The sequence below is a fragment of the Schistocerca piceifrons genome, chromosome 3 (genome assembly GCF_021461385.2).
Source record: "Schistocerca piceifrons isolate TAMUIC-IGC-003096 chromosome 3, iqSchPice1.1, whole genome shotgun sequence".
NCBI lineage: Eukaryota > Metazoa > Arthropoda > Insecta > Orthoptera > Acrididae > Schistocerca > Schistocerca piceifrons.
Window position 1 is genome coordinate 115,481,856 of NC_060140.1, and position 23,105 is coordinate 115,504,960.

Here is a 23,105-nt window from a genome sequence, read left to right on the forward strand (position 1 = left end):
GAAACGAAGGGGGGGGGGTGTGACGAATGAAGCACCAGGAATACCGTACTCCACACACCGTGAAGAGCCGTGCTTCGCAGATCCTACGGACGGTTCACCACCGACAGCGGCTTATCCCCTCACTCCATGAGAAACTGCGAAGAGGTTTTATGTATTCCTCTCCATCAGTTTTTTGGAACCGGTTACACCCGCGTGTGTTGGCTCGCGACTTGTTAATAAAACCGAAAACGTGTGCTCCAATATTGTCGTTTACATTTTTTAGATAGTGAACAAACATTAGCGTATAAAAAGTTGTCAACCTGCACCATCTGAGGTGTAGACCGCTCTATACTTTGGCGGCTCTACAAAGCTCTGACCCTGTCGCGTCTACATGGAGCCTGGCGTATGCCTGAGTATCGCTTTCAACATTGCATATGCTGGACCTGATACCCCATTGTGGGATCTGACTTGCAACAGGAACCTTTCGGACCAGCCCTAGGAACAGCCTATTCGCGGAGGCTGGCGTCCATCCCCCTACAGATCAAGTGCCAACAGCTGCTGCTCAGCTATGCAATACATATTCGCTGCTCATCTCAGCATCCGAACTACTGTGTCCTTTATGCTGATAGAGAAATCTATCTCCCACAACAGAGGCCAAGGTCTGGAGGCAGGATCGCAGTCTACATACAGAGTCGCTGCTCTGAACTCCATCTTTCCCCACTGTCGCTTCCTGTCAGGGAGAAATCACGTGCGTCCCCCATGGAGTGTACCCAATCCTCGGATCTGGCCCGACCTCTCAGTTGGACCGAAAGACTCGATACACCCTATTGTTTTTCGCTGCCTGTTGCTGGACGTCTTTGACGCGTTTCTGGGTTCAGATATGGTATACACTGTCGACTCTGTGATCGACAGATGAACCGGTTTTGCTATACACAAGCAAGATGCCGTGAACTATGCTCCCTGCCAAACGGATGCAGTGCTTTCACCCTCAGCTACCTTCGTTCTAGCATTGGCATGTCGTCCTTAATCGGCAGTGACTGCTTGAGTAGTCTTCAAGCTGTATACCATTGATTCTGACTGTCCAGGACATTCTCTATGACCTCGTCCACTCTGGACGATCGGCCTTTATATGGGTCCCTGGTCAGCTTGGGATCTCAGGGAATGACTATGCTGATTGGTAGGCCAAGTTGGCTACCAGGCCTCCGACTTCAGAGATGAGAGTACTGCATCCAGACCATCGGTGGACTCTCCACCAACAGTTTTTGGAGTCTTGGAATGCGATTAGGTGCCCTGGTTTCTCTGAACAAACTGCAAATCATAAAGACGACTTTGACCATGTTGATGTCTTCATTTTGGGCTTCTAGCAGGGAATCTATTGTCACCTATCAGCTTCAAATTGGCCACACTTGGCTGACCCACAGTTGCATCCTCCGAAGTGAGGATCCAGCCCACTCTGTGTGGTGCCTGCCGTACAGTGACCGACATCCTACTGGACTGACCGAATTTGGCCACCTTACAGCGAAACCTTGAAGTTGCTGACCTCTGGTGCTAGTAGACGATGCGAAGGCGATTGATTTGGTTTTACGGTTTACCCGTGAAAATAGTTTTTACAACTCTCTGGGACATAGGGCACATCAGCCTCATCAAGTGATTGGGGGACTGGAGGTATTCCCCGTCGCTTGCTCCGACCTGATGGGCGATGGCTGCCCTTGCTTGGTGGTCTGGACTGGCTCCTGCCCTTCCCAACTTTTTCTTTTACTTCCGTCATTGGTTGACAGACTCGTCGTCATTGTTCTCTTTCCTGAGATTTTATCTTGTCAGTGTAGCTAGTTGTCCAGCGGTAATGATAATTATATTATTATCTATAGAAAGATAATCTATGTCGCCTGTAAATGGTTACCTTATAAGCATGTTGTCATACAGTTACGTTTCCAGCGTGAACACACAATGCAAGGCGTTTATTCACTGGTTGGATGCAGGGTGTGTGTCTCCATAACGTGTCCTAGTGGCCTCCAGCTCCCTTCTGGGAGGAGAAACTCCCCTGCTTTCACCCTTTTACCTTTCTCTCACTTCTCCTTGCTTCTACCTCTAGGCTTGGGTTTCTTGATTCTCGGATACAGTCGAGTCCATTGGGATTTGTCTTTCGTGTATTTCATCTCTGCGCATTATTCCTAGCTTGACATACAAAGGATTAAGGGGCTGATGACCTCTCAGTTCCGCCTCTTTAACTCCTTCCGTCCATCCATCCGTGTCTTTAACCTGAATGTCGATTTGACCACCATTGCTCCACTAGGCGAGGTCCTACTGTAAAGTAATACGCAGTTACCCTTCTCTGGCCTCTGAACTGTCTGTCCCAGGCAGTTTCTCAGAGAGGAAACATACTGTTCATTGTGGAGTCCAGACCACGGTGCACCTTGAAATTTTTGGCATTCAGACATCATTCTCAGAGTTGAAGGAAGCGGTAAGTGGCAGAAAAACCTTACGACAACTGAGGTTTGAACCACAAACTTTAATATTTGTGGTATGACACTTTCACATCAAACCAAATACTTTCTTACAATCCGAAGCGAATGTTCAGCTTGTTTCATGTACAGGGTGACAATTATTGAGCTAGATGAAATAAAAAGTCATAACTTCTAAAAGGTTTATGTTAGGACGTTCAAACCGCACGGTTGACCGGGGCATGATGGAGTTAGTATGTGAATATGGTTGGGCTTAACGCTGAAGCCCACCTTCATTCGAATGGGTTCGTCAATAAGCAAAATTGGCGCATTTGGGGGACTGAGAATCCGCATTTCGCGATCGAGAAGTCTCTTCACCCTCAACAGGTGACTCTATGATGTGCAGTGTCCAGTCACGGAATAGTCGGTGCGATATTCCCTCATGGCACGGTGACTACCGAACGGTACGTGAAGGTTTTGGAAGATGATTTCATCCTCAATATCCAAAATGAACCTTATTTCGACAAGATGTGGTTACTGCGAGACGGAGCTCGACCCCATCGAAGCAGGAGAGTGTTTGATGTCCTGGAGGAGTACTTTGGGGACCGCACTCGGGCTCAGGGGCACCGAGAGGCTTTTGGGATGGGCCTCGATTGGCCACCATGTTATCCAGATCTGAAAACATGCGAGTCCTTTCTGTGGGACTATATTAAAGATAAGACGTACAGTAATAACCTCAAAGCCATTGCTGAGCTGAAAACAGCCATTCAGCTGGTTATCGACAGCATCGATGTCCCGACTCCTCAGCAGGTCATGCACAATTTCGCTATACACCTATGCCACATCGTCACCAATGATGGCAGGCACGTCATAACCTAAATCCGAATACCTGCAGTGACGTTTACATGTTGAATTAAATGTGTTCAGGCCGTTACTTGTAACTAATTACGTACTTTTCGTATAGTTCAATAATTGCCACCCTGTATTGCAACATGTTTACGCCAGGAGTAAATATTCAGATGGGATGTGTCTTGAATGATGCGTATTGTATGCCAGACAAGTTGAAAGCTGAAGGCTGCGGATCGGCACCTGGCGGCTGTCCCAGCCTCTGCACCTGGCCGAGTTAATGCCGTGCCAACTGGAGGCGGTCTGAGGTTCGCCACGCTTTCTTCAGCGCAGGGCCACTGCTTTCTGCAGTGTGGCGCGAGGCGTTGCCAGCCACTCCACACCTGTGTTCGGCTTACCGGTCGTACATCAACAGACGCAAACAGCATAAAATATTTTAGCATTCCATTCTTTGTAATGGAATTAATATGAGCTACTACAAAACAAGGCAGGTTCCAGTTGCGAAAGAGTTAAGTATAGACAACCAGGTGTTTACAAAACCATACGCGCAATTGTTGCACGCCATGACCTGCAGAGTCACATTTTCATGACAGCAAAACAACCTGCTAGATGGGACTTCAGATTCCACGGTCTGCGCTCCTTATATATATATATATATATATATATATATATATATATATATATATATATATGTGTGTGTGTGTGTGTGTGTGTGTGTGTGTGTGTGTGTGTGTGTGTTCGTGTGTGTTTGTGTTCATACCTGCTACCTCCTAATATCCTGTCGGAATTCGTTTCGCTCGGCACAGCGCAGCAACTCGGCGCGGCATGCACTGGACAACTCGTTCGAAGTCCTCTGCAGAAGCGATGAGGCATGCTGCCTCTATAGCCGTCCCTAATTCCGAAACTATTCCCGACACAGGATTTTGTGCTCGACTTGACGTCTCGACTATGTCCCATAAATGTTCGATGGGATTCACGTCGGACGATCTGGGTGGCAAAATCATTCGCTCGCAACTCTCCAGAATGTTTTTCCAACCAATCGCGAACAATCTCTGCCCGATGACATCTACATCTACATCCATACTCCGCGAGCCACCTGACGGAGTGTGTCGGAGGGTACCTTGAGTACCTCTATCGGTTCTCCCTTCTATTCCAGTCTCGTATTGTTCGTGGAAAAAAGATTGTCGGTATGCCTCTGTGTAGGCTCTAATCTCTCTGATTGTATCCTCATGGTCTCTTCGCGAGATATACGTAGGAGGGAGTAATATACTGCTTGACTCTTCGGTGAAGGTATGTTCTCGAAACTTCAACAAAAGCCCGTACCGAGCTACTGAGCGTCTCTCCTGCAGAGTCTTCCACTGGATTTATCTATCATCTGCGTAACGCTTTCGCGATTACTAAATGATCCTGTAACGAAGCGCGCTGCTCTCCGTTGGATCTTCTCTATCTCTTCTATCAACCCTATCTTGTACGGATCCCACACTGCTGAGCAGTTTTCAAGCAGTGGGCGAACAAGCGTGCTGTAACCTACTTCCTTTGTTTTCGGATTGCGTTTCCTTAGGATTCTTCCAATGAATCTCAGTCTGGCATCTGCTTTACCGACGATCAACTTTATATGATCATTCCATTTTAATTCACTCCTAATGCGTTCTCCCAGATAATTTATGGACTTAACTGCTTCCAGTTGCTGACCTGCTATATTGTAGCTAAATGATGAAGGATCTTTCTTTCTTTCTATTCGCAGCACATTACACTTTTCTACATTGAGATTCAATTGCCATTGCCTGCGCCATGCGTCAATTCGTTGCAGATCCTCCTGCATTTCAGTACAATTTTCCATTGTTACAACCTCTCGATATACTACAGCATCATCCGCAAAAAAGCCTCAGTGAACTTCCGATGTTATCCACAAGGTCATTTCTATGTATTGTGAACAGCAACGGTCGTACGACACTCCCCTGCGGCACACCTGAAATCACTCTTACTTCGGAAGACTTCTCTCCATTGAGAATGACATGCTGCGTTCTGTTATCTAGGAACTCTTCAATCCAATCACACAATTGGTCTGATAGTCCATATGCTCTTACTTTGTTCATTAAACGACTGTGGGGAACTGTATCAAACGCCTTGCTGAAGTCAAGAAACACGGCATCAACCTGGGTACCCGTGTCTATGGCCCTCTGAGTCTCGTGGACGAATAGTGCGAGCTGGGTTTCACACGATCGTCTTTTTCGACAGAGTAGATTACTAGTCTCCAGAAAAGTCGTTATACTCGAACATAATATGTGTTCCAAAATTCCACAACTGATCGACGTTAGAGATAGAGATCTATAGTTCTGCACATCTGTTTGACGTCCCTTCTTGAAAACGGGGATGAGCTGTGCCCTTTTCCAATATTTCGGAACGCTACGGTCTTCTAGAGACCTACGGTACACCACTGCAAGAAGGGGGCAAGTTCCTTCTCGCACTCTGTGTGAAGTCGAACTGATATCCCATCAGGTCCATCGGCCTTTCCTCTTTTGAGCGATTTTAATTGTTTCTCTGTCCCTCTGTCATCTATTTCGATATCTTCCACTTTGTCATCTGTGCGACAATCTAGAGAAGGAACTACAGTGCAGTCTTCTTCTGTGAAACAGTTTTGGAAAAAGACATTCAGTATTTCGGCCTTTAGTCTGTCATCCTCTGTTTCAGTACCATTTTGGTCACAGTGTGTCTGGACATTTTGTTCTGATCCACCTACCGCTAAGACATAAGACATGGCGCATTGTTATCCATAAAGACTCCGTTTTGAAGTCCGTGAATGGCTGCAAATGGTCTCTAAGTAAGCGAACATAATACATTTCCAGTCCGGTTCAGATGGACCAGAGTAGGCAGTGCATTCTATGCAAACGCTCGAACTCTGCCATCAGGTCTTACCAACTGAAATCGGTACTTACCTGACCAGGCCACGGTTTTCTTGTAGTCCAGGGTCCAACCGATATGGTTACGAGCCGAGGAGAGGCGCTGAAGACGACGTAGTGCTGTTAGCAAAGCCCATTAAGGACAAATTTCGCCGCACTGTCCTAACGGATTCATCGCCCGCGTCCATGCCTCGCCTGATCACCCAAACCGCAGTCTCCTTTTTCCATCTTCTGCACTCCCCTCCCCACGACGGCGGCCTAGGTCGGGTCTTCCGATCGCGGTCCGCGTTCGTTCCCTTCTCTCGTCACCCGAGTCCTTTCCCCTTCCTCCATTCTTCCGGCCCTCTTCTTCTACCCCTCCTTGCCCCCCCCCCCCTCGCTTGCGGCTTTGCTTGGATTTGTCCTGCGACTCCAAGTCCTCCGTTCCATCTGCCAGTCTTCGTGAACAATTCCCGCCTCGTTTCGCGATGCATATGTAGTCTACACCGATGGTTCTGTGGTCGATGGACGCACTGGGTTTGCTTTCATCCACGGCGACTACGTTGAGCAGCATTCCCTGCCTTGCGGGAGCTGTGTTTTCACTGCGGAGCTGGTTGCTCTTTATCGTGCACTCGCTCACCTTTCCTCCTGCCCTGGGGAGCCATTTGTTATATGCAGTGACTCCCTGAGTGGATTACAAGCACTCGACCAGTGTTTTTCTCGGGACCCTTTGGTGCGCGGTATTCAAGATGCTGTTATTGCTCTCGCCGAGTGTGGTCATTCAGCGACGTTTGCGTGGACCCCGGGCCACATCGGCATTCCAGGAAACGAACGTGTCGATAGGTTGGCCAAGCAGGCCACCACTTCGCCACCTCTGGAGCTTGGTCTCGTGGAAAGAGACCCCCGGTCAGCCCTACATCGCAAGGTCCGTGATGTCTGGAGCTCTGAATGGTCTGTCTTGAACATGCCAAATAAGCTCCGCATGGTCAAGTCGTCCACGGCCGTGTGGAACTCATCCTTGAGGGGCACGCGTAAGGACTCAGTTGTTTTCTGCCGTCTCCGCATTGAACATACGCGGTTGACCCACAGCTATCTCCTTCGCCGTGAGAACCCGCCCAAGTGCCGCTGTGATGCAGGGCTGACAGTGGTCCATCTTCTGATGGACTGCTCCCTTTTAGCCCCCTTGCGGCAGTCCTTTAATTTACCAGCTGCACTTCCTTTAATTCTCGGTGACGATGCCTCTATAGCTGACTCGGCTTTACGTTTTATCCGTGCAGCTGGGTTTTATCACTCTCTAGTGTGGGCGCTCTCGCATGATTTCTAAGGCTACACCCACTCCAGCGACTTTTGTGACGTGGATACCAAAATAGTGTATTTTATGGTAACAAGTTGTGTTGGTACCTCTATCAACGCTTTCCAGCTGGAGGTTCTTCGTTTGTAGTTAAGTGGTTGACCTTTTACCTGATATATCAACCACTGTAGTCTGTTCTACTCCAGTCAACTATTTGCTCTGCTCCTTTTAAGTGTCCTCTATTTTGTGTTGTTGCGGTGTTCATTTTAGCTCTGTACCCCTTGGTGTTCCATCCCTCTGGGTGCAGAGGTTATGCTTTTACTGTGTAGGCCTTTTACAAGTATGTCTGTTTGGAACGGGGGACTGATGACCTCGATGTTTAGCCCCCATCAAACCCCAAAACCAACCAACCTAACGGATTATTTTGTCGAACGTCCCACACTGATATCTGCAGTTCACCGCGCGGAGTGACCGTGTGGTTTGAGGTGCCATGACGCGGATTGCGTGGCCTCTCCCGCCGGAGGTTCAAGTCCTGCCTTGGAGTATGTGTTGTTCTTCGCATAAGTTAGTTTAAGTAGAGTGTAAGTCTACGAACTGATGACCTCAGCCGTTTGGTCCTTCAGGAATTAAAACACACACACACACACACACACACACACACACACACACATGCACGCAGTGTTGCTTCTCTGTCAGCACTGATACCTCCACGCAAATGCCGTTGCTCTCCGCCGTTAAGTGAAAGTTGTCTGCCATTGCGTTGTCCATGATGAGAGCTAATACTCTGAAATTTGGTATCCTCGGCACACTCTTAACGCTGTGGATCTCGGAATATTAAATTTTTCTAACCTACGCGCCTAGCTCCAACTACCGTTCCGCGTTCAGAGTCTGTTAATTTCCATCGTTCGGCCATAATCACGTCGGACACTTCGTCACATGTATCACCTGAGTACAACTGAAAGATCCGCTGATGTACTGCCCTTTTATACCTTGTGCGCGCGATACTACCGCCATCTTGTGTACGTGCATGTTGCTATCCCGTGATTTCTGTCACCTAAGTGTAATATTGCATGTAGACGAGAGTGTGTGAGCCTAGCTTGTGTTGATTCGTTTATTCACCGAGTGATTGAATCGCCGAGTGATTGAATCGCCGAGTGATTGAATCGCCGAGTGACTGAATCGCCGAGTGACTGAATCGCCGAGTGACTGAATCGCCGAGTGACTGAATCGCCGAGTGACTGAATCGCCGAGTGACTGAATCGCCGAGTGACTGAATCGCCGAGTGACTGAATCGCCGAGTGACTGAATCGCCGAGTGACTGAATCGCCGAGTGACTGAATCGCCGAGTGACTGAATCGCCGAGTGACTGAATCGCCGAGTGATTGAATCGCCGAGTGATTGAATCGCCGAGTGATTGAATCGCCGAGTGACTGAATCATTCATTCATTTACAGGTAGTGTTTGAGAGCCTCGACCAGCCTGAATAGTCTCCTGATGACATGCAGGGTCCATTGATTCATGAGGTTGTCTCCATACCCGAACACGTCCATCCGCTCGATACAATTTGAAACGATGGTCGTCCGACCTGGCAACATGTTTCCAGTCATCAACAATCCAACGTCGGTGTAGACTTGCCTAGGCGAAGCATAAAGCTTCGTGTCGTGCAGTCATCAAGGATGCAGGAGTGGGCCTTCGACTCCAAAAGCCCATATCTATGGTGTTTCGTTGAATGGTTCGCAGGCTGACACTTGTTGATGGCCCAGAATTGAAATATGCAGCAATTTGCGGAAGGCTTGCACTTCTGTCACGTTGAACGATTCTTTTCAGTCGTAGTCAGTCTCCTTCTTGCACGATCTTTTTCCGGTCTCAGTGATTTCAGATATTTGAAGTTTTTCACGATTCCAAATATTCACTGTACACTCGTGAAATGGTCATACGGGAAAATCCTCGCTTCATTGCTATCTCGGAGATTCTGTGTACCATCGCTCGTGCCCCGTCTGTAACACCACGTTGAAACTCACTTAAATTTCGAAAAACTTTCGTTGTAACAGCAGTAACCGATCTAACAACTGCGCCAGACACTTACAGTCTTATATAGGCGTTGCCCACCGCAGCGCCGTATCCTGCCTGTTTACATATATCTGTATTTGAATACTCATGCCTGTACCAGTTTTTTTGTTTCAGTGTACATGGTGTTTTAACTTTATCCAGTATCTGATAATAGCATTATACACGAAAACATCGGTTGACGGTAAGTAGTTTTAGCTATGAAAGTGTTTTCTTTTACTGAAGTCAGTTTTTTCCAGCCGTATCCCTCGAAAGTAAAGGTACTTCTGATTACACAGTGGTGCGTTGGAAGGAGAAATGTTGTGAACTGTGTAATCCAGGGCTACCTGCCGCACCTGGCAACTATTCTGCTTGCCTCATTAACGGCCGAACTACGCGCGAGAGTCGCCGCGGAGCAGTGTGTGTGTGTGTGTGTGTGTGTGTGTGTGTGTGTGTGTGTGTGTGTTTAAACACAGAGGGGCGGCAGCGGCGCGCGCGGAATGCGCTCTTCCTCTCCCTTCAACTCGTCCCCCCCCCCCCTTCCGTTCGCTTCTACTGCCGGCGCCGCGCCTGTCCTATCATTAGACGCCGACGCCGGCGTCGGGTCGCGGGGACGCCACTGGCAGACAACGCCGCCACAGCCGACCAACTTTCTCCTGCGCGGCGTCCACCCCAGTCACCTCGTTAACGCCAACTTTCCAGTATAATATGGATTACCAACACAAGTACAAGGATAGCGTACCAATAGGGACAAGAAAGGAGGCATGAAGGGCGCCAAAACAGAAACAACAATCATCCATTTATTGCACCATTACACACGCACATCATGATATATGAGACATTATGACAAACAGTGTGCATAACGAAGGCCACACAATTTTACCAGTATAAGAAATTAAAATGATACTAGCATAAAATTAATTAAAGTGCCTTGAAGGAAATGTTTATGAGAAGAACACGACGGGGCCGCAAGGGAGGAGGCAACACAATACTTAACTCAGGTGCACCAAAACAAACAACGGACACCAGGCCGCGCCAACAACGGACACGTAAGGCACGCAACTACTCTCTCCGTCGCGGTTCCGCGCGTTCCGCCCAAGTAATAGCTACCTGAAACCAGTGATCAGCAAATTAAAAAAACAATATCATGACACAAAAATACAATAATTTAAGAAAATCACATATGAGTATGAGCTAAGGTCTTTCGGTAATTAACAGATTACGAAAGGTAAAGGGGCATGTGCCACTATTAAATCTTGCGTAATTACACTACTAAATTTCTCAGTACCCAGGTTGCAATTAACGCAACAAGAATTAAATCATTTAAATGATAATGTTACGTTAAAATAATAATAAAATTATTTCATACAAAAGAGGACCAGTACTCCCCAGTGAAGCAGTTCACACAAATGGTACTCCACGGCTCCGAGCACACAGCCCCATACAAAATGCAACACAATGACAGCGACCCGGCGTGCTACCAGAACCACCAGGCCGTAAACCTAAATCGTACTAAGCCAAAACAAGTACCGACTTTTAAAATAACGAGACCTAGCCCGGGCCGGACAACGGAGCAAATGCCGGGAAATCCATAAGACACCTCAGTCAACTTAATACCAAAATAACAATTTATGAACAATATGCAAAACATAAGACCTCTCAGTCCAAAGGCTTCCGTTTAGTCGCGAAGGTGGCTCCGACCCGCCTGCTCAGGTGCCAAGCGTCGTACGGAGTGCCGAATCAAGCGTAACCTTCGTTAAAGGAAAGCGGAAGCACCACAAGACAAAATGAACTCCAATCTAACTGCGCAAGGCAAACTCTAAGGAGTGCCACTCGAAGACTATGCACTTGAAGATCAAACATAAAGCACCCAGACTAACGTGCCGCTGAACGACGCACTTCCATCACCAGCGTCTAGTAGAGTACGGAGAGCAGCCTACCCCATCGATATACATCCATGGGAGGGTAAACGAGGATAGCAATCCCAGCGACGGAGAGACAGGAGGACGAAATGACATCCCGCCGCACATAGAAGGTATTTCAAACTCAGGCTCGACAAACAACAACAGGCGAGATTTTGCTCCCCTTCCGAATCAAGTTAAACGGCACACGACACCGCAGTCCACACTATTAACACCAAAATCACGGTCCGGTCTTCCCATCGGGCCCCACTCGGCGTCCAGGCGCAAACAACCGCAGCCGAGCCGAACCGGCTTCACGGCCTGCCAGCCCACTCTTTCCTCCTCACATGCCTCCAGCTAAGCCCCGGCCAGCGATCACACACGGAAACAACCGCCTAACGCCAAAGCGCCGTCTGAGTGAAAACTCGGCACTAAGAACGATACGGACTTGGAAATAAGCGAGCACCGTAACAAAGGTGGCCGTCGTTTAAAGTACTCTCATTGCCATGTGGACCATAGGTTTCAAACCTCTTTTCCCCTACCACGTTTTTCGAAAAGTAACTATGTCAACTTCTGCTCGTCAGATCAACAACGTAATGTACTGTTTTTCAACTACTGCCGTTCATAGCTCAAATTTCGATGATTAAATCACGTGCTTTGTAGTTGACGTTTACTTCTCTTACACACTCAAGAGTCAAAGAAACTGGTACGCCTGCCTAATATCCTATAACGCCCCTGCGAGCACTCGTCAGTGCCGCAACACGACGTGGTATCGACTCGACTAGCGTCTGACGTAGTGCTGTATGGAACTGACACCATGAATATTGCAGGGCTGTCCATAAATCCGTAAGAGAACAGCACGTTGCAAGGCATGCCAGATATGCTCAATAATAATCATTCCTGGGGAGTTTGGAAGTGTTTAAACACAGAAGTGTGTTCCTGGAGCCACACTGTAGCAATTCTTGACGTATGGTATGTCGCATTGTCCTGCTGGAATTGCCCTAGTCCGTCGGAATGCACGGTGGACATGGGTGGACAGACAGGATGCTTACGTACCTTTCACCTGTCAGAGTCGTATCTAGACGTACCGGCGGTCGCATATTACTCGGTAAGGCAGATGCCAGACTGAGATTCATTGGAAGAATCCTAAGGAAATGCAATCCGAAAACAAAGGAAGTAGGTTACAGTACGCTTGTTCGCCCACTGCTTGAATACTACTCAGCAGTGTGGGATCCGTACCAGATAGGGTTGATAGAAGAGATAGAGAAGATCCAACGGACAGCAGCGCGCTTCGTTACAGGATTATTTAGTAATCGCGAAAGCGGTACGGAGATGATAGATAAACTCCAGTGGAAGACTCTGCAGGAGAGACGCTCAGCATACCTTCACCAAGGAGTCAAGCAGTATATTGCTCCCTCCTACGTATATCTCGCGAAGTGACCATGAGGATAAAATCAGAGAGATCAGAGCCCAGACAGAGGCACACCGACAATCCTTCTTTCCACGAACAATACGAGACTGGAATAGAAGGGAGAACCGATAGAGGTACTCAAGGTACCCTCCGCCACACACAGTAAGGTGGCTTGCGGAGTATGGATGTGGATGTAGATGTAGAAATGCACACGCACGATACCTTTACTGAGCCTCCACTAACTTGAATAGTCCCCTGCGACAAGTGGCTTCTCTAGTACCGGGATATGCAACAAAACCAGAGTGCACCGAGTAGACTGAATGTGACCGTTTCGATTGTGTTGCACCAAAAGAGGCCGGCAATATATATTATTTTCTTTTTCCATTTACAGCCACGAAACTATCAGCGAGTTCGTTTTAACTTACAGTTGCCTATGCTGAAGACATTATGTCCGTAAATTGTACCCCGATTAATGTAGTTGTAATACGAAGTTGTTCACTAAATAGACTGCAATGAAAACTCAGTTGGGCGGGTCTTGATGAAAAGCAAGAAATAAATGAAAATTAATGTTATGATGGATGGCCCTGAGCACTATGGGACTCAACTTCTGAGGTCATCAGTCCCCTAGAACTTAGAACTACTTAAACCTAACTAACCTAAGGACATCACACACATCCATGCCCGAGGCAGGATTCGAACCTGCGACCGTAGCGGTCTCGCGGTTCCGGACTGTAGCGCCTAGAACCGCACGGCCACTCCGGCCGGCTAATGTTATGAAAAGGATTGATTGCTAGTCACCATACAGAGGAGACGTTGTGTCACAGACAGGCACAACGAAAAAGACTGTTCTGCATATCAGCTCTCGCATACACATGGCGACTCTATCTGGCCGGCTGTGGAAAAACGCAGACATGAACCCTAAAGTTTTACTCACTACTTTGTACTACAGATTTTGTTCTTGAATGATGATATCAGCCGTGAATTCCTGTAAATAGTATACTGCCGCTGGTTAGTCTTCATTGATCTGAGCCCACACGTCACAGGCTATAAACGTGTAGGTAATACTAGCTTCCACTTGATGTATAAATGTTCTGCGGAGGTTAGGAGCCTTAAACTTTGGACGCTGGCTGAAACACCATGAGTCAGAAACACAGTCCGCCAGGAAAAGAAGCAAACGCGTCCTCGATTAAATTTATTGGCTAGAAAGAAGCGGCATAACTTCCACGGCCTACATAATCAACGATCTGACTTTCGTGTACCTATTTGGGCGCGTCTCGTGGTTCCTTCCTTGAATCAGCTCTTCAGTTCCAGTTTTCAGCTAAGACTCGGCTCGTAAATCGTTCTCAGTCATTTTATCACTTCATCTTCTGTGTCCCGCATTAATGTAGGGTCCGCTTTCATGGTTTCCTTCCGGCACAGCTCTGTACTAGTGTCTACTCCCCACCCCCAGTAATACTCGCCGCTGCCCTCCCCCCCCTCCCCTCCCGCCCCCGTCCAGATCTTCTGTGGAAGTGTCTTCACTTTTCTGGGCATGTGCCCACCTATATTATTACTAAAAGCCTAAAACGGTCACGCGATCTCAGTTACAGGTTGCCGACCTAATGGCTTCCAGGAGCAACAAAAACTTGGTTTTCAATATTTCATATAATTATTCAGAGTTCAAAAATTTAAAATGCTGCCGTAGTCTACTCATCCATGCAGACTATGAAAATATATGTATGCGTATATGAACGTATGTATGTACGAGGGAGAATCTGAAAGTGGCGCACAGTAATCTTTTCTCTCTCCTGATATGGACTGTTGAAAATTTCACTATATAGATAAATGTAAATTAATGCAGATGAATAGGAAAACGAATCCTGTAATGTTTGAATACTCCATTGGTAGTGTAGCGCTTGACACAGTCAGGTCGATTAAATATTTGGGCGTAACATTGCAGAGCGATATGAAGTGGGACAAGCATGTAATGGCAGTTGTGGGGAAGGCGGATGGTCGTCTTCGGTTCATTGGTAGAATTTTGGGAAGATGTGGTTCATCTGTAAAGAAGACCTCTTATAAAACACTAATACGACCTATTCTTGAGTACTGCTCGAGCGTTTGGGATCCCTATCAGGTCGGATTGAGGCAGGACATAAAGGCAATTCAGAGGCGGGCTGCTAGATTTGATGGAAATGCTTCAGGAACTCGGGTGGCAGTCTCTAGAGGAAAGGAGACGTTCTTTTCGTGAATCGCTACTGAGGAAATTTAGAGAACCAGTATTTGAGGCTGACTGCAGTACAATTTTACTGCCGCCAACTTATATTTCGCGGAAAGACCACAAAGATAAGAGAGATTAAGACTCGTACAGAGGCATACAAGCAGTCATTTTTCCCTCGTTCTGTTTGGGAGTGGAACAGGGAGAGAAGATGCTAGTTGTGGTACGAGGTACTCTCCGCCACGCACCGTATGGTGGATTGCGGAGTATGTATGTAGATGTAGATGTCGTTTCAAGTTTTCGCCACTAAGGATATTTTGTTTTCATGGGCAACTCTTGCGAGAGAAGCCTGAACAACAAAACAATCATGGCTCACATGTTACTGCCGCCAACTTTTGAAGAGCAGCGTACTGTACTTCGATTTTTGTGGGCCAAAGGGCATAAACCAAGTGAAATCCACAGGGGCATGCGCTCTGGCTTGTATGGAGACGACTGTATGGATTGTTGCAATGTCTTCTTCCAAGGGGGCCACGTGAACCTCAGTGACTCTCCAGGCCCCGGGTGGCCGGTAACACCTGCAGGGAACCATTGAGGCAGCAACTTTAAACGATCGGCGTGTGCGACTGAGAACATTACCGCAGCAGTTCAACATTTCCTATGCTGCGTCGTACGATATTGCTCATGACATCTAAAGTTAGTGCTAGTTGCGTACCTAAAAACCTGACAGACAACCACAAGGGCCAGCGAATGATGACAAGCTTGGATTACTTACCGCGTTACACCGTAGAAGGGCACGACTTTCTGAAGGAAACGTCACTGATGATGAGTCTTGAGCGTACCACAACGCGTCCGAAACTAAGCAGACATCTATGGAGTGGAAACAGTACGGAAAAAAAAAATTCAAAGTGACTCAATCTGCAAGGAAAGTGTTTCCACATTGTTCTGGGAGATGCATGGTGTGAGCCGGCCGGAGTGGCCGAGGGGCTCTGGGCGCTACGGTCTCCTCGGGCATGGATGTGTGTGATGTCCTTAGGTTAGTTAGGTTTAAGTAGTTCTAAGTTCTAGGCGACTTGATGTTAAGTCCCATAGTACTCAGAGCCATTTGAACCATTTGATGCATGGTGTGTGATCGGCGAACTTCGCTGAATGCGGGACCACTGAGAATACTGCGGCCTACATTAAAACTTTGGTGACAAATGCCACAACAATAATACCGACGGTGTCAAACTTCTTTACGACAATGCTCTTCCCTGCCACCCCACCCCACCAAGTTGCTGCTCCTATTCACGACAAAATCACCACATTATGGTGGGAGCTGCTCTAGCATCCACCATACAGTCCGGATCTTGCACCGTCGGACTTAGATCTGTTTAACCCCACGAAGAAATTCCTGCCCGACCACCGCTTTGCGACAGATACCAGCAGTCTGCAAATGACTGTACTCCAACGTAACGGACTTGAACGAACAGCGCACGTTGAAACTGGTACCACAATGGCAGAAATATGTTGAGAACGTTTGTAACTATGTAGAAAAGTAGGTAAAGGATGTAAGCTAATTTGTGTTTTTTTTTTGTTACCTATTAAATTTTTGGGTAATGAAATAATTGTGCGTTACTTTCCCATCTTCCCTTGTATGTATGTACGTATGTCCCGTACGTCTCCTAAACCACTGGAACGATTTCAAACAAACTAGGTACACGTCACTTATTGGGAAAAATTGCTTAGGGGGTGGGGGGGGGGTCGGGGGGGGGGGGGGGGGCTTAAGAACTACCTAACCATCAAACATTAATGATCAAGTGTGCAAAGAACAACTAATTGTGTCAACTAGACATAATCAGAAATTACTTGCTCTCAATCCTAACAAACTGCAACAACTAGAATCTCCTTTCACATCAGAACATAGGTTTTACGGTAGTCTGATTAATTCAACCACCATCACATTTGATAGAAATGAAACTGAATTACTTGAGAAGTGTCTCAGACATAATATCCCAGCAATACTCACTGACAACAATATCAAATAATTAATCTGCTCTAAAATGGCATGTGACTCAGCTAAAATAAATAATAATGAAACGGTTAGTATTGGGCTGCAAGTTAAGAATACTTACAAATTCAAATTACTGTGACTCCAAACTGTATTAGATAGTTAATAGAAAACTGTCTGAAAACAGAGCTTTGGTAGTCAAATCTGACATGGAGAACTCAGCTATGCCGGCCGTGGTGGCCGTGAGGTTCTAGGCGCTTCAGTCTGAAACCGCGCGACTGCTACGGTCGCAGGTTCGAATCCTGCTTCGGGCATGGATGGGTGTGATGTCCTTAGGTTAGTTAGGTTTAAGTAGTTCTAAGTTCTAGGGGACTGATGACCTGAGACGTTAAGTCCCATAGTGCTCAGAGCCATTTGAACCATTTAGAACTCAGCTATTGTTATGTATGAATCTGAATATGTCAACAAAACTCTAGATTTTTTCCAGAATAACATCATACATGAAATACACAATGACCCCCCACCCAAAATTCATGCCCAGCTTAAGAAACTACCGAAATCTTCTGACTTACTGTTACCTGACTCTGATGATCTAAAATCCCTTGTCATGAACCCATCAGCACCAAAACTACCTTCACAACCAAAGATTCGTAAGGAAAATTGTCCTATAGCCCCATAGTCAACTCAAGAAACAGTCCAGCATATTTTATCAGCAAGAAACTTGGAGAGATTCTCAGTAACTTTCATACCTATGAAAAGAATTTTTCAATTAAGAATAGCTATGAATTTTTTGAACATATGAAAGACTTACTAGTACGAGAGGGTGCCAAATGTGTTTCATTGTAAACCTTTACGCCAACATTACTATACAAGACACTTTTCAGATAATTAAAAGCAACCTATTAAAACACACAAAGTTGTCCAAGGCTGGAACTAGTCCTATCACACAGTTATTTTGCTTTTAACACCAAAATTTATAAAGAAGAAGATGGTCTTTCACTGGGCAGTAGTTTGGTAGGAGTACTTGCCGATATTTACATTAACCACATACAAAATAAATTTCTCACGTCAGATTGTAGTATATTAATTTTCAAGCGAACAAAAGGTATGTAAATGATACTATTATCTTGTACAGTGGTACAACTGGGGAGGTTTAGAAACTAGCTAAAGGTCTCAGCAGCCTGCACAACATCATCATCATCATCACTGTAGAACATCAAGTAGATAAAGGCATTAGTTTTCTTGACCTTACAACATCTCATGTAAACAACAAACACGCCTCCACCATTAGTGATGTCATTGACAACTCCTCATGTCATCCAGTACAACACAAAATGGCACTCCTCAGATCCACTCTTAACCGTATATATAAAATCCCTCTCAGCCCCCATGATGAACAAAAAGAAATTAACATTATCAAAGCAACTGCATGTAGAAACGGATACAACCCAAATGTGATAAACTTACCAACAAAATAAAAAAAAACAATGCACACATCCTAAGTGAGATTCACGAGAAGCTAAAAACACATTTGCCTGCATACCCTTTCTGGTAAAATTTCATACCAAATTGCCAACGTCTTTCGGAAAACTGGTATTTAAATTTCTTGCAGCACTAACAACAAGCTACAACAGCACATCGTCGACAAATAACCAATGCCACCACAAATCAGGTATTTACAAACTTTTATGTGACGATTGCCCACAGTTCCACATAGGCCAAACTGGAAGGAGTTTCACTATAAGATACCGTGAGCATAAGGAGGCCTTTCGGATAAATAACTTTGATAAATCCACCTTAGCAACGTATCTAAAAGACCATGGTCACTCAGCCACAGCCATTACAGACAATCTACAAATACTACACACTGTCAACAAAGGAAAGAAAATGAATCTGCTCGAGGAGCTAGAAATTTACATCTACAGCTCTAACTCACCATACCTTATTCCCAACGAACAAATGGAGCTTGCAAACAAATCTTATCTCCACGTATTTCATGAAATATTCAAAAACTCATTATCCTCTGATATAATAACAAAGTAATATTCTATGGAAGTCCAATGTAGAAATCATACAAGAGTTAGTGTCATTATTGTAATTTGTAAAAGTCGTATTGTTAACACAAGCTTTAACTGTCATTTTCGTAAATTGTAATAGGTTTTGAATAATTTCATGTGTACATCATCATTGTACTGTTCCATAAAATTTTGGGCGTGCAGCCGCATAAATTCTGCTTCTTCTTCTTCTTCTTCTTCTTCTTCTTCTTCTTCTTTTCATATTTCGGCTGAATACCGTCCAGCCATCTGCAGAGTTAGCCGAGGTGACCGCCGCTCCAGCACTTGCTCCGTCCTTATAAACTCGAGGACCGAACCACTGAGTATGCGGTCAAAGATACGCAAGGCGCCAGAGACGTTGATAGGCGTCTTTGTGATCTCATTCGAGAAATTGTCGGATCCCATGATTTTTCCAAGCTGAAGCCGATATCTCTATTAATTAAATTCGTCGCCAACCGAATTTCAATTGCTTCTTTCATTACTGAGACCCAGAAAGATGAAGTCGAGGCTAAAATTTCGATGTTATCGTACACCATAGAGTGACTAGTGTCAATACAGTGCTCTGCCACCGCAGATTTGTTAGGTTGTAAGAGCCGGGTGCACCTGCGGTGCTCTGTGCATCTCTGCTGGACAGTACGTGTCGTCTGTCAGATGTATGAACGGCCGCACTCACAGGGGATCTGGGGTTTGTAATATCACCGTGTGGATCGACTGCACAGCCATAAATTTACTTTCCATGCATATGTTACACCTCTTAGCCGTCTATCAAAGTCTCTGGCGCCTTGGGTATGTTTGGCTGCATGCTCAGTGGTTCGGTCCTCGGATTTAAAAGGACGGAGGAAGTGATGGAGCGTTAGTCGCCTAGGTTCACTCTGAAGATGTCAGGATGGTATTCAGCCGAAATGTTAGAAGAAGCTGAATTTATGCTGCTGAATGCCCGAAATTTTATGGAACAGTCTTTGCGCCGCGAAAACATGAAGATGCACAATATCATTGTACTTCCTAGAGCTAAGTTCTACGACGAAAATGTGGATCAAAATAATTTCGTAATGTGGATCAAAAAAACTTCACAGTTTATAATAGCTTTTTAAGTTTATATCCTTGAAGTTTATATCCGTGCACTTCCTATGCCTAGGTTCTTTGACCATAACCTACATGTTTCTGTATGAGCAACATCTCTAAAGCTTCCTACGTCGAAGTTCTATGACCATAGCCTACATGTTTGTACGTAAACACAGTGTATTTCACAAGTGCGCTTCGCAATAGTGAAATATGCAGCTAAACTTTATAAAACTGAAATATTGACGTGAAAATGATAAGTGTGCAACTAAGTGGAAAAACTGCCACCACAGCGTAATTATAATAATGCTTCATCTTTATGAAAGTACAGATATGTTTTCGACAAATGCCGCCTTCCCACTTACAATTGTTCCTCTTTCATCTATTTAGTCACCACCAAATAATTTTTTTGTATTTATACAGTGATCGCCAGCACTGGTCGTGTGACACGTAAATAACCTTTAATTGTGACGGGCAGCAGAAAAATTTTTATAAACCCTATAAAGGAACATTCGCGGAGTTCAACAGCATCCACTATGGATAAAATTAACGATTTATTCTTTGCTTCTAAATCGATTCGCCACATACTTCGCACAAAGTATCCACATATGAATGAACCTACAAACCTGTACTACGTAACCACGATATTATTGCACTTCGCCTCCCGTGACTGTTATCAGAAACATGCGGTTACGTTAATACAGACAAGTACAGTGATGGTTAAGGAGAACGCATCGCACTATACATGGTTTCAGATCAGTTACGAATATACCATCAGGCGTTTCTACGTGTCCTCGTGAAATATGAAGATAACGACTTACGATAAACCGACCGAAGCGCTCCCAGGTGCAATAATATTGCGGTGGACTACTACGACATATAGTTCGGGAGATGTTGAGCTGCATGAAAACGAAACTTCGAGGCGAATTTCGACACGGACGAAGGTCATAAGTGTGTACAAATATGTGTGAAATGTATTGAAATTATGTGAAGTAAGTGCGATATGTGCGTATGCGGGTAAAGCCACGGGTGAAAAGCTCTTCCTAAGCTCTGTAAGGGGTCCGCGATCCATTACCCAACAATTAACACATTTTTTGCCTCACACAGGTCAAAAATGGTTCAAATGGCTCTGAGCACTATGGGACTAAACTGCTGAGGTCATCAGTCCCCTAGAACTTAGAACTACTTAAATCTAACTGACCTAAGGACATCACACACACATCCATGCCCGAGGCAGGATTCGAACCTGCGACCGTGACAGTCGCACGGTTCCAGACTGTAGCGCCTAGAACCGCTCGGCCACTCCGGCCGGCTCACACAGGTCGATATTAGACAAAATAGATTGTCAGGTGGCGCTAGCGCCAAGTAAGTGAAGTGTCAGGAGAGTTAAGAATTGTGGAGTTCCCACCGCCGTGGGTTGACCCTCGGCAAAGCATTACTGATTCGTGTCATACGATACACCTGACAAGTGCTTTATACATCTACATTCTACATTTATACTCCGCAAGCCACCCAACGGTGTGTGGCGGAGGGCACTTCACGTGCCACTGTCATTACCTCCATTTCCTGTTCCAGTTGGTTCGCGGGAAGAACGACTGTCTGAAAGCCTCCGTGCGCGCTCTAATCTCTCTAATTTTACATTCGTGATCTCCTCGGGAGGTATAAGTAGGGGGAAGCAATATATTCGATACCTCATCCAGAAACGCACCCTCTCAAAACCTGGACAGCAAGCTACACCGCGATGCAGAGCGCCTCTCTTGCAGAGTCTGCCACTTGAGTTTGTTAAACATCTCCGTAACGCTATCACGGTTACCAAATAACCCTGTGACGAAACGCGCCGCTCTTCTTTGGATCTTCTCTATCTCCTCCGTCAACCCGATCTGGTACGGATCCCACACTGATGAGCAATACTCAAGTATAGGTCGAACGAGTGTTTTGTAAGCCACCTCCTTTGTTGATGGACTACATTTTCTAAGGACTCTCCCAATGAATCTCAACCTGGTACCCACCTTACCAACAATTAATTTTATATGATCATTCCACTTCAAATCGTTCCGCACGCATACTCCCAGATATTTTACAGAAGTAACTGCTACCAGTGTTTGCTCCGCTATCATATAATCATACAATAAAGGATCCTTCTTTCTATGTATTCGCAAAACATTACATTTGTCTATATTAAGGGTCAGTTGCCACTCCCTGCACCAAGTGTCTATCCGCTGCAGATCTTCCTGCATTTCGCTACAATTTTCTAATGCTGCAACTTCTCTGTATACTACAGCATCATCCGCGAAAAGCCGCATGGCACTTCCGACACTATCTACTAGGTCATTTATGTGTATTGTGAAAATCAATGGTCCCATAACACTCCCCTGTGGCACGCCAGAGGTTATTTTAACGTCTGTAGACGTCTCTCCATTGATAACAACATGCTGTGTTCTGTTTGCTAAAAACTCTTCAATCCAGCCACACAGCTGGTCTGATACTCCGTAGGCTCTTACTTTGTTTATCAGGCGACAGTGCGGAACTGTATCGAACGCCTTCCGGAAGTCAAGAAAAATAGCATCTACCTGGGACCCTGTATCTAATATTTTCTGGGTCTCATGAACAAATAAAGCGAGTTGGGTCTCACACGATCGCTGTTTCCGGAATCCATGTTGATTCCTACAGAGTAGATTCTGGGTTTCCAAAAACGACATGATACTCGAGCAAAAAACATGTTCTAAAATTCTACAACAGATCGACGTCAGAGATATAGGTCTGTAGTTTTGCGCATCTGCTCGACGACCCTTCTTGAAGACTGGGACTATCTGTGCTCTTTTCCAATCATTTGGAACGTTCCGTTCCTCTAGACACTTGCGGTACACGGCTGTTAGAAGGGGGGCAAGTTCTTTCGCGTACTCTGTGTAGAATCGAATTGGTATCCCGTCAGGTCCAGTGGACTTTCCTTTGTTGAGTGATTCCAATTTATAAAGATCAGTGTCCCGGATATTCGCGTTCGCATCAACCGCCCTGGCC

At 45.8% G+C, this 23,105-nt stretch overlaps 1 protein-coding gene across 1 annotated transcript in view; it reads left to right on the top strand.

Moving 5' to 3' along the window:
• The window catches only part of LOC124789473 (lysophosphatidylcholine acyltransferase), a 642,390-nt gene that overhangs the window by 293,997 nt on the left and 325,288 nt on the right, over positions 1-23,105 (top strand). The window lies entirely within an intron of this gene.